The sequence below is a fragment of the Euwallacea fornicatus genome, chromosome 12, assembly GCF_040115645.1.
Source record: "Euwallacea fornicatus isolate EFF26 chromosome 12, ASM4011564v1, whole genome shotgun sequence".
Taxonomy (NCBI): domain Eukaryota; kingdom Metazoa; phylum Arthropoda; class Insecta; order Coleoptera; family Curculionidae; genus Euwallacea; species Euwallacea fornicatus.
The window spans coordinates 4,553-15,310 of record NC_089552.1 but is presented as its reverse complement, the minus strand read 5'-3'; the positions used below and the strand labels follow the sequence as shown (position 1 = coordinate 15,310).

General features: G+C 31.8%; 1 long non-coding RNA gene across 1 annotated transcript; it reads left to right on the top strand.

Annotated features, from left to right (window-relative positions):
* The first annotated feature begins 6,274 nt into the window (after positions 1-6,274).
* Positions 6,275-7,243, top strand: LOC136342453 (uncharacterized). The gene is made up of 2 exons (XR_010732644.1): positions 6,275-6,400; positions 6,675-7,243. It is a non-coding gene; the product is annotated as an uncharacterized lncRNA (long non-coding RNA).
* Positions 7,244-10,758: the final 3,515 nt, after the last annotated feature.

The following is a 10,758-nucleotide window of genomic DNA, read 5'->3' as shown; positions in this document are numbered from 1 at the left end:
TCATCATTTTTTATTTTTTGCTTCTTATTTTTTCTTTATTTTTCATACACTGGTGAGCATATAATTCGGGTCACTTCGAAATTTCCAAATATAAACGTATCGAAAGAGAAGTGATATTTTTCGCTGGCATATCGGCATCGCTTCACGAAATTTCGGATCATTGGGAAAATGTTTACAGTTCTGCATGGTTCTACCATGAAAAAAAAAGAGATTGATAAAATACCTTCAATATCTATGCATCCTCTTTGTCAGTTTCATTCAATTGTTCACTTTAGGCGAATTGGTTAAAAATGTTCTCTTTAACTTCAAGTTGCGCTAATAGCAGAAAGGCAAAAAGAGGGAGAAATACGCGATATTAATGTCATTATGAGTTTTTTTCGATAGCACAAAATTGTATTAAAAAATGTTACAGTGCTTGGGTAATGGGCACCTGTACAATACATCGGTTATTTGGGTACAGGATCGTGTTTTTGTCACCATTTTTACCATTTACCCTTAACAAGGTTAAAGAACCTCAGAATCGATCAAGGCTATTCTTTTTTAATTTTTTGGAAGTTAGGAAGGCAAAAATTTCGAAAATACTAAACTGACCCGAATTTTATGCTCGCCAGTATATTATTCATTAATTTTTTATTATTCATTTTCTTTACTTTCTTTTTTATCTTTTTCAATTTTTAATTTTTTCTCTTTCGTTTTTATCATTTTCTTCTTTAATATTTTTATTCAATTTTTTTTCCTTTTTCTTTTATTGTTCCTTTTCTTTATTTTATTTTCTTTAAATTTATTTCTCTTTCGTTTTTATTATCATTTTTTTCTTTAATTTTTTATTATTCATAACGATAGCAATCGTATCCTCGCAAACAGCACCATCCACAATAATCACCTCAAAACTGCCAGTACCAATCACACCCCTAGTAAAACAAGTAATATTCAAAATTTACAGCACAGCACAAAAGTGCAAGCACACAAGGCACACCAAACATCCAACATCTAGTCTTGTATTTCCACTTTTTTTTTTGTATTCGTACTAGTAGTCGGTCTGATATTTTCGCATAACGCTTCGTCGGAAGGGTGGTACAGTGGATTATCCGGGTGACGAATTTTTGTAATTAACATTAACATTAACGTTATTCGTTCTGTAGTTTTGTAAGTATTTTTTTGTTTTTGTTTCGTCAGTTGCGTCAGCCATAATTACGTTACCGCAGTCCAGTAGCGGTCTACAAAGGGATTTATATATCTCGGATGCCGCGTTATGCCGATTCCTTTGTCTTTGTACGTCAATTTTTATAATTTTTTTCTTTATTTTTTTTACGTTTAAAATGTTTTAAATTTGATATTTATTTTTTCTCTTTCTTATCATTTTTTATTTTTTAATTTGATTTGTATAATTTGTATTGTGTATAGGATGAGTCAGGAGGATCGTGCCAAATTTCAGGAGTACGTCGTACACGAAAAAAAAATTGAAACGTTATCCGATTTTCGTTTGTTTACAAGTTACGGCGTAAAAAAATTATAAATTAACGTTTGGATATCGTAGTAAATGTTGGGTAGTGGTGTGAGGTCTGAAGACCTCGAAAGCCAATTAATATAATACATCAATATCACCAATACCAAAAGTACGTTTATGGTAAATAGAATCCTAGCTAGAAAATTTCTATTTACGCCATAACTCGTGAACAAACGAAAATCGGATATCTGAATTTTTTTTTACATTTATTTTTCATGTCTAACACGCTCCCGAAGTTTGGCACGATCTATATATGTATTTTTTTTGTCGTAAGCACATCTTTCCGATTTCAAGATATCTGTTTTCGTCCCACTCATCTAGAATTACGGCGTACTATTCAATTTATTTTTTTTTAATTTGATTTGTAAGTGTATTACACACAGGATTATTCAGATTCGACGCTCATCCTTGAGATCTCAGTAACCGTAAGAGATACGAGGTGGGTCAAATCGGGGCGAAGTCGTACAATTCGGAGCTTAGGAAAATTCCCATTACTTCCGGAGATATCCGAAAAGACCGAAATTGTGAAAACGCATTTATTTTCTGAAGTTATTTGGTTATTGGAAAAGATAATTAACAACGAATGGCACACTATAATTGCCACCTTTTTTGAATTTTAACGATATGACGTATCAAACATAAACGTTTCCTTAAATTTATTAACTTGAAACGTCACAACAAAGTATCCTCGTTCTTGTTTTTCAAAGCACTCTTAGCAAAATCATTTTGTTTAATATTTTCATCGAATTGCAGGTTGCAGGAAATTTCAAACACGACTTGAGTATTTTCTAGAAGATGAAAAGTGGCAATTATAACGTGCCATTCGTTTTTAATTATCTTTTCAAAATTTCAGTTTTTTACGGATATCTCTGGAAGTAATCGGAGTATTCCAAATCGTATAACTTCGCCCCCATTTAACTCGCCTCGTATCTCTCACGGTTACTTGGATCTCGACGACGAGCGTCGAATCTGAATAACCCCGTATATATATATACACGTCGGAGATTTATCAGTCCTCAAGTCTAGAAATGTAAAATTTGAGTTGGCAATAAGGGCCATTCGTGAAAACCAGGACGAACAGGTACCATTGGAAATGGAATGGGAATCGCGAAGAAGACAATAATAAAAAAAAAAAAAGAAGGAAGGTAGCCGTCGAGCAGTAGTGAATTCGTGAGCCTCGTTTTTATTTTTTTATCATACCATCAATCGATACGAATTAGGAATATTCTTCATCATCGATAATTTTGATCGTTTCATTAAATAAATTGACGGTAAGGCAAGGCTAACGAATTCACTTCCCTTCTTTTTAATTGCTGCCTTCTTCACAGTTTCCATTCCCATTCCCCGTGGTCCTCTCCACTCAAGGGAACGGTACTTGTTCGTCCTGGTCCTGGTTTTCCCACGGACCGAAACTTCACACAAGATCCTTAATTGCGTCGGTAATAGTGACTAGTGACCTCGTCCTACGTTCTCTTCATCTCCACGATAAACCTGTCAACCTGCTCTGTTCTTCAGCCTCATTGCTAACTCAAATTTTACATTAAAAACTTAAGAACTTACAAATCTCCGACATATATATGTCAGAAGAAAGAAACTTCTTCTTATAGCGAAAACAAAAAAACACAAGTTTGTGAGGGACTTCTTTATTTGCCAACGATTGAGAATGGAATGCCCCCTCGCAAGGTGTCGGAGTCATTCCCCGGGTATCTGTTTTTCCCATCCGATAAACCTGCCATACCATCCACATTCTTCCCACGTTTCCTCTTTATCTTTTAACGTAACGATCTACTTTTACAAGTACAAGTTTAGTCCATTTCCAAGGGAACACTCATAGGTGCTTGTGACACACCACATATGCCCAAGGATAAGATATAACACTATCCTTGCAAGGTGGCAGGTTTATTGGTTGTTTTGAGTGAATTAATAACTAACCCCGTGTCACTTTACTTTACGAAAGCTACATATACATATTTTTTAAAATATTTTTATTAATGTATTTTTTATTTGATTTGTATAATTTGTATTACATATTTATTTATTCATTTTCTTTTCTTTATTTTTAATTCTTTCTCTATCATTTTTTTAAAATTCTTATTGTCTATTTTTATTTTGTAATTCTTATTTCTTTATTTTTAATTTTTTCTCTTTCAGTTTTATTATCATTTTTGTTTTTTAATTTATTGTTTTTTCTTGATCATTTTTTATTTGTTGCTACTTATTGTTTTCTTAATTTTTCCTCTTTCTAATTTTTATATTTCATTCTTTTTCTTTATCTATCATTTCTTTTTACTTTAAAAATTTTAATTTTTTTCTCTTTGGTTTTTAATATTCATTTATTTTTTTAAATTTTGTTTTCTTTCTTTTTTCTTCAATTTTTTTATTATTAATTTTCTTTACTTTATTTTTTATTCTCTTTCTTTTTTATCATGTTTAATTTTTATATTTTTCGCCTTCGTTTTTATTATCTATTTTTCTTTCATTTTTTCATTGTTCATTTTCTTTTCTTTTTTTTTGTTTGTTAATATCATTTTCTTTTCTTAATTTTTATTTTATTCTTTTTTATTCTCATTCCTTTTTCATTTTTTAATTGTTCATTTTTATTTCTTTCGTTTTCTTATTATTCATGTTTCATTCTTAATTTTTATTTTTTTCTTCTCATTCGTTTTTCATTTTTTAATTGTTATTTTGTTTCTTCGTTTTCTTATTATTCATGTTCCTTTCTTAATTGTTTTATTTGTTATTCTCATTCTATTTTCATTTTTTAATTGTTATTTTTTTCTTTCGTTTTCTTATTATTCATGTTCCTTTCTTCATTTATTTTTTATTCTCATTCGTTTTTTAATTGTTATTTTCTTTCGTTTTTATTTTCTTTCTTTTGTTAATTCTTATTGTCTATTTTTCATTCTTTCTCTTATTATTTTCTTAATTTTTATTATCAGTGTTTTTATTCATTTATTTTTTTCATTATTTAGATTACTAACTTTCGTTCCTTAATTTTTCTATTATTCAATTTTTTTTCTTTTATGTTTTTAATTGATTATTTCATTTCTTAATTTTTATTCTTTCTTTTTAATTCTTATTCTTTATTCTTTCTTTTTTTATTATTTTCTTTTATGTACTTTTTATTCTTTTTCTTTTATCATTTTTGTTTGTTTAATTGTTTTTTAATTCATATTACTTTTCATTTTAATTTCTTCTTTATTTATATTTTTAACATTCTTTCTTTAATTCTTTTTATTCTTTCGTTATCTTTATCAATTTTTCTTTATTATTCTTTTATTTATTTTAATTTTATCTTTATTGTTCTTTTTTTTTGTTATATTTCTTTTCTTTATTCTTTTTATTATTATAAGGTTTTTTTTTTTTTTTTTTTTTTTTTAATTGTTATTTGTTTATTTATTGTTATATTTGTTGTTTGTGGAATTGTGTGTGTGAAATAAGAAACAATGAAAATATCTACAGTTGTTTTATTTAGTATTAAGCACGACAACCCGGGTTGGTAAGAGAAAAAAAAAAAACAAGTCAGGTTAGTTCAGAAAATACAAAATAAACAACCCGGGTTAGTTTTAAAAAAAAAGCTCAGGTTAGTTCAGAAAATGGAAAAATAGAAACGAATCCACGCCAAAAATACAAAAATATTTTGAATTATTCTAACTGATTTGAATTGGTATCTGTCTCATTTCCTTCTTTCTTTTCCAGGGATGGATCTCTGAAGCTGAAGTTACCAAGTGCGAGGACCGACTTAATGTGGCCAGAACAATAGTGAGTGAATAGTGAAATAGTGAATCAGTGCCTTTTCTCGGAGGATTACATCTGAGTAAGTCCACTTTTCTACTTTTCTGTCTTTGCCTTTTCTGCCACCAAAGTAGGTACGGGACAGAACGGACCCTTCCTTTTGCCTTCATCCGGGATTTACCGGTAGAACCACCCAATCCAATCCAATCCAATCGTATCGAATCGTAAAAAAGCGAGCACGAGCACACGAGCAGTACCGGAGGGCAATCTCAGAGGGAGCCGACGGTCACAAGTCGGAAAGTGAACGGGGAATCCTCACAACAGAACAAAGGAATAATTCGCCATTCCTTATTTCTTCGTTTCTTTGTTCTCGAATCAATCCACTAGTTTCAAGAGGAAAGATTCAGATCCAGATTCAAACGTTTTAAGTGAAAGTGAAAATATATAGGTACGTCGTGTCGTCCACGAAATCCTCCTCGAATCGTTCGTTCACACAAGGGGGCTCAAAATGGACGTCGAGGGACGTCGAGGTACACAAGGTAAGAACCCGAAATAAAACTTCAACAGGGCAAAGAAGAGAAAAACTTGGCAGCAGCAAGGAGACACACCAGTGGGAAGTGGCTCGATATGGTTATCGAGGCTGCAGGTAGTGAGGGCGTCACCTACACACGGTAGGGGGCGACTCGCTAAAATAGATAAAACGTAGGGTTCACAAGACGTAGCACCTCAAATCCTGGTCACCTAGAAAGAAGATTGCACCACCAACTTCAAGTTTAAGGTTCTCGAAGAACCTTAACGAGCAAGGAAGCAAGTGGTACAGGGAAATTTTGGACAAAAATTTCCACAATTGCTCCTTATTAATCGATTCACACATCTAGCTTTTACAAAAGACACACTTTAACACATTTTCAGTAGGCAGGTAGGTCTTGCTCGATTAGAACTTTGATTCGAAATAGTCTCAGTTACTAGCAAAGAGGTAAGAGGGCATTATTTGCTCCCTTTAGCAAACAAGTTACATATAACATATTTTTTACATGGGTTCTCTATGACAAGATCAAGGGGGGCCAGGGACATATCGAAGTTTTCCTTATCGACTAAAGTAAATTTGTAAGCAAAGTAAAAAGGAGCAGGAACACGGTGGAGAAGAAAAAATCTAAGGTAAGCACAGAAAGTTAAAGTCGATTTGTATTCGAATATCGAGTGCTTATTTCCAACACGGTACAGGGAATTAATTTAGGAAGGGCCTCGTCACTGGACCCAGGTCCTCGATCAATTATTGTTGTTAGAATGCAGTCAGAAAAATAATAAATTCAAAGTGTGTATTACATTACATTAAAAACTAAATTTTTCATTTAAAAAAATAGGCACTCGTCCTTTTTAACAATAAATAATTCCTTCGATACATCACCAATTTTTTTTTTTTTCGTAACAGCACAAATGTTACAAGCCTTTTTAGGTTAACCAAAGGATATAAAAAGAGGATGAGGAGGAGGAGGATACGACGGTAGCAGCAGCACAAAGACAAAAAACAACAGCAACATAACTTCGAGACTCTGCAGTGGATAAGGAGGATTCAACAAGAACAGAAAGAAGATTTTCTCACAGTCGATTCACGTCACGTACAGAGAAGAAATATCCTAGGTACAAGATCGTTCACGCCATTTGACAATAATTTTCCAGTAATTTCAAAACTCATCATAGTATTTTGTAAAAACATAACTTCAATACTTTAATCTCTCTAACGTTCAAGTCGATTACAATACATTCCACAGAGTATCTGATATGGCGTGAACGACCCCGTATTTAAGTTTAGATTAAGCATTTTCCGGGTTAGTCATTATTCGTGAAGGTTCGGGAAATGGAAAATATGGGAGCTAAAGTACACGTTTTCCTAGCAACTTTTTCTTTTCTAATTTTTTTAATTGTTTGGCTCTCTAACAATTCACTCGGTCGTTTATTTATATTTATTTGAATTTCTTCATCGTCATAATAATTTAGATTCACAAATTACTGTACAAGTTACCTCAGAATATATATCAGTTTAAGATGGCTCCTCTAACAGAACGGTTTTTAAAAATTTTTTTCCTCTTTTATTAATATCATTTTTTATTTTTCAATTCTTATATTTTTCTTAATTTTTTCTCTTTGAGTTTTATTATCATTTTATTTTAAATTTATTGTCTCTTGATCAATTTTTTATTTGTTGCTACTTATTGTTTTCTTAATTTTTCCTATTTCTAATTTTTATATTTTATTCTTTTTCTATATTTATCATTTCTTTTTATTTTAAATATTTCTATTTTTTCTCTTTGGTTTTTAATATTCATTTATTTTTTAAAATTTTTTATCATTCATTTTCTTTCTTTTAGCTTCAATTTTTTATAATATTATTAATTTTCTTTTCTTTTTTATCATGTTTAATTTTTATATTTTCGTTTCAGTTATCTTTTTTTCTTTACTTTTTTCATTGTTCATTTTATGTTCTTTACTTTTTTTTTATTCTTTTTTTACTTTTGCTTTTTATTCTCATTCTTTTTTTCATTTCTTAATTGTTCATTTTTATTTTTTTCGTTTTCTTATTATTCATGTTCCTTTCTTAATTTTTATATTTGTTATTCCCATTCTATTTTCATTTTTTAATTATTTTGTTCTTTCCTTTTCTTATTATTCATGTTCCTTTCTTCATTTTTATATTTGTTATTCTCATTCTATTTTCATTTTTTAATTATTTTGTTCTTTCGTTTTCTTATTATTCATGTTCCTTTCTTAATTTTTTTATTTGTTATTCTCATTCATTTTTCATTGTTAATATTTATTCTTTTCTTTATCTATTTTATTCATTTTGTTTTAAATTGTTTTATTGTAACATTTTTTCTTTATCTTTATTTTTTTCACTTCCGTCTTTTTTATTATCATTTCTTTTCTTTATTATTATTATTTATTTATTTTCTGTATTTATAGTAATTGTTTTCTTTATTTATTATTGTTATTTTACGTTTGTGGAATTGTGTGTTTGAAATAAGAAGAAACAATGAAAATATCTACAGTTGTTTTATTTAGTATTAAGCACGACAACCCGGGTTGGTAAGAGAAAAAAAAAAAACAAGTCAGGTTAGTTCAGAAAATACAAAATAAACAACCCGGGTTAGTTTTAAAAAAAAAGCTCAGGTTAGTTCAGAAAAACTGAAAATTGAAACGAATCCACGCCAAATTGGAAAATACATTTTGAATTATTCTAACTGATTTGAATTGGTATCTGTCTCATTTCCTTCTTTCTTTTCCAGGGATGGATCTCTGAAGCTGAAGTTACCAAGTGCGAGGACCGACTTAATGTGGCCAGAACAATAGTGAGTGAATAGTGAAATAGTGAATCAGTGCCTTTTCTCGGAGGATTACATCTGAGTAAGTCCACTTTTCTACTTTTCTGTCTTTGCCTTTTCTGCCACCAAAGTAGGTACGGGACAGAACGGACCCTTCCTTTTGCCTTCATCCGGGATTTACCGGTAGAACCACCCAATCCAATCCAATCGTATCGAATCGTAAAAAAGCGAGCACGAGCACACGAGCAGTACCGGAGGGCAATCTCAGAGGGAGCCGACGGTCACAAGTCGGAAAGTTAACGGGGAATCCTCACAACAGAACAAAGGAATAATCCATCATTCCTTATTTCTTCGTTTCTTTGTTCTCGAATCAATTCACTAGTTTCAAAAGGAAAGATGCAGATCCAGATTCAAACGTTTAGAGTGAAAGTGAAAATATATAGGTACGTCGTGTCGTCCACGAAATCCTCCTCGAATCGTTCGTTCACAGAAGGGGGCTCAAAATGGATGTCGAGGGACGTCGAGGTACACAAGGTAAGAACCCGAAATAAAACTTCAACAGGGCAAAGAAGAGGAAAACTTGGCAGCAGCAAGGAGGCACACCAGTGGGAAGTGGCTCGATATGGTTATCGAGGCTGCAGGTAGAGAGGGTGTCACCTACAAAAGGTAGGGGGCGACTCGCTAAAATAGGTAAAACGTAGGGTTCACAGGACGCAGCACCTCAAATCCTCTGGACCTAGAAACAAGATTGCACCACCAACTTCAAGTTTAAGGTTCTCGAAGAACCCTAACGAGCAAGTAAGCAAGTGGTACAGGGAAATTTTGGACAAAAATTTCCACATTTGCCTAAATTCGCTCCTCATTAATCGATTCACACATCTAGCTTTTACAAAAGACACACTTTAACACATTTTCAGTAGGTAGGTAGGTTTTGCTCGATCAGAACTTTGACTCGAAAGAGTCTGAGTGACCAACGAAGAGGCAGGATGGCATCATTTGCCCCCTTTAGCAAACATGATTTTTACAAGGGTTCTCTACGACGAGATCAAGGGGGGGCAGGGACATATCGAAGTTTTCTTTATCGACTAAAGTAAATTTGTAAGCAAAGTAAAAAGGAGCAGGAACACGGTGGAGAAGAAAAAAATCTAAGGTAAGCACAGAAAGTTAAAGTCGATTTGTATTCGAATATCGAGTGCTTATTTCCAACATAATACAGGGAATTAATTTAGGAAGGGCTTCATCACTGGACCCAGGTCCTCGATCAATTATTGTTGTTAGAATGCAGTCAGAAAAATAATAAATTCAAAGTGTGTATTACATTACATTAAAAAGTAAATTTTTCATTTAAAAAAATAGGCACTCGTCCTTTTTAACAATAAATAATTCCTTCGATACATCACCAATTTTTTTTTTTTTTTCGTAACAGCACAAATGTTACAAGCCTTTTTAGGTTAACCAAAGGATATAAAAAGAGGAGGAGGAGGAGGAGGATACGACGATAGGAGCAGCACAAAGACAAAAAACAACAGTACCGTAGCAACATAGTTACATAGTTACATAGCTTCGAGACTCTGCAGTGGATAAGGAGGATTTAAACAAGAACAGAAAGAAGATTTTCTCACAGCCAATTCACGTCACGTACAGAGAAGAAATATCCTAGGTACAGGATCGTTCACACCATTTGACAATAATTTTCCAGTAATTTCAAAACTCATCATAGTATTTTGTAAAAACGTAACTTCAATAATTTAATCTCTCTAACGTTCAAGTCGATTACAATACATTCCACAGAGTATCTGATATGGCGTGAACGACCCTGTATTTTATTTAGTATTTAAGTTTAGATTAAGCATTTTCCGGGTTAGTCATTATTCGTGAAGGTTCGGGAAATGGAAAAAATGGGAGCTAAAGTACACGTTTTCCTAGTAACTTTTTCTTTTCTAATTTTTTTTAATTGTTTGGCTCTCTAACAATTCACTCGGTGGTTTATTTATTTGGATTTCTTCATCATAATAATTTAGATTCACAAGTTAGTGTACAAGTTACCTCAGAAAACATATATCAGTTTAAGATGGCTCCTCTAACAGAACGGTTTTTTAAAATTTTTTTCTTTATTTTTAATTTTTTCTCTTTCAGTTTTATTATCATTTTTGTTTTTTAATTTATTGTTTTCTCTTGATCATTTTTTATTTGTTG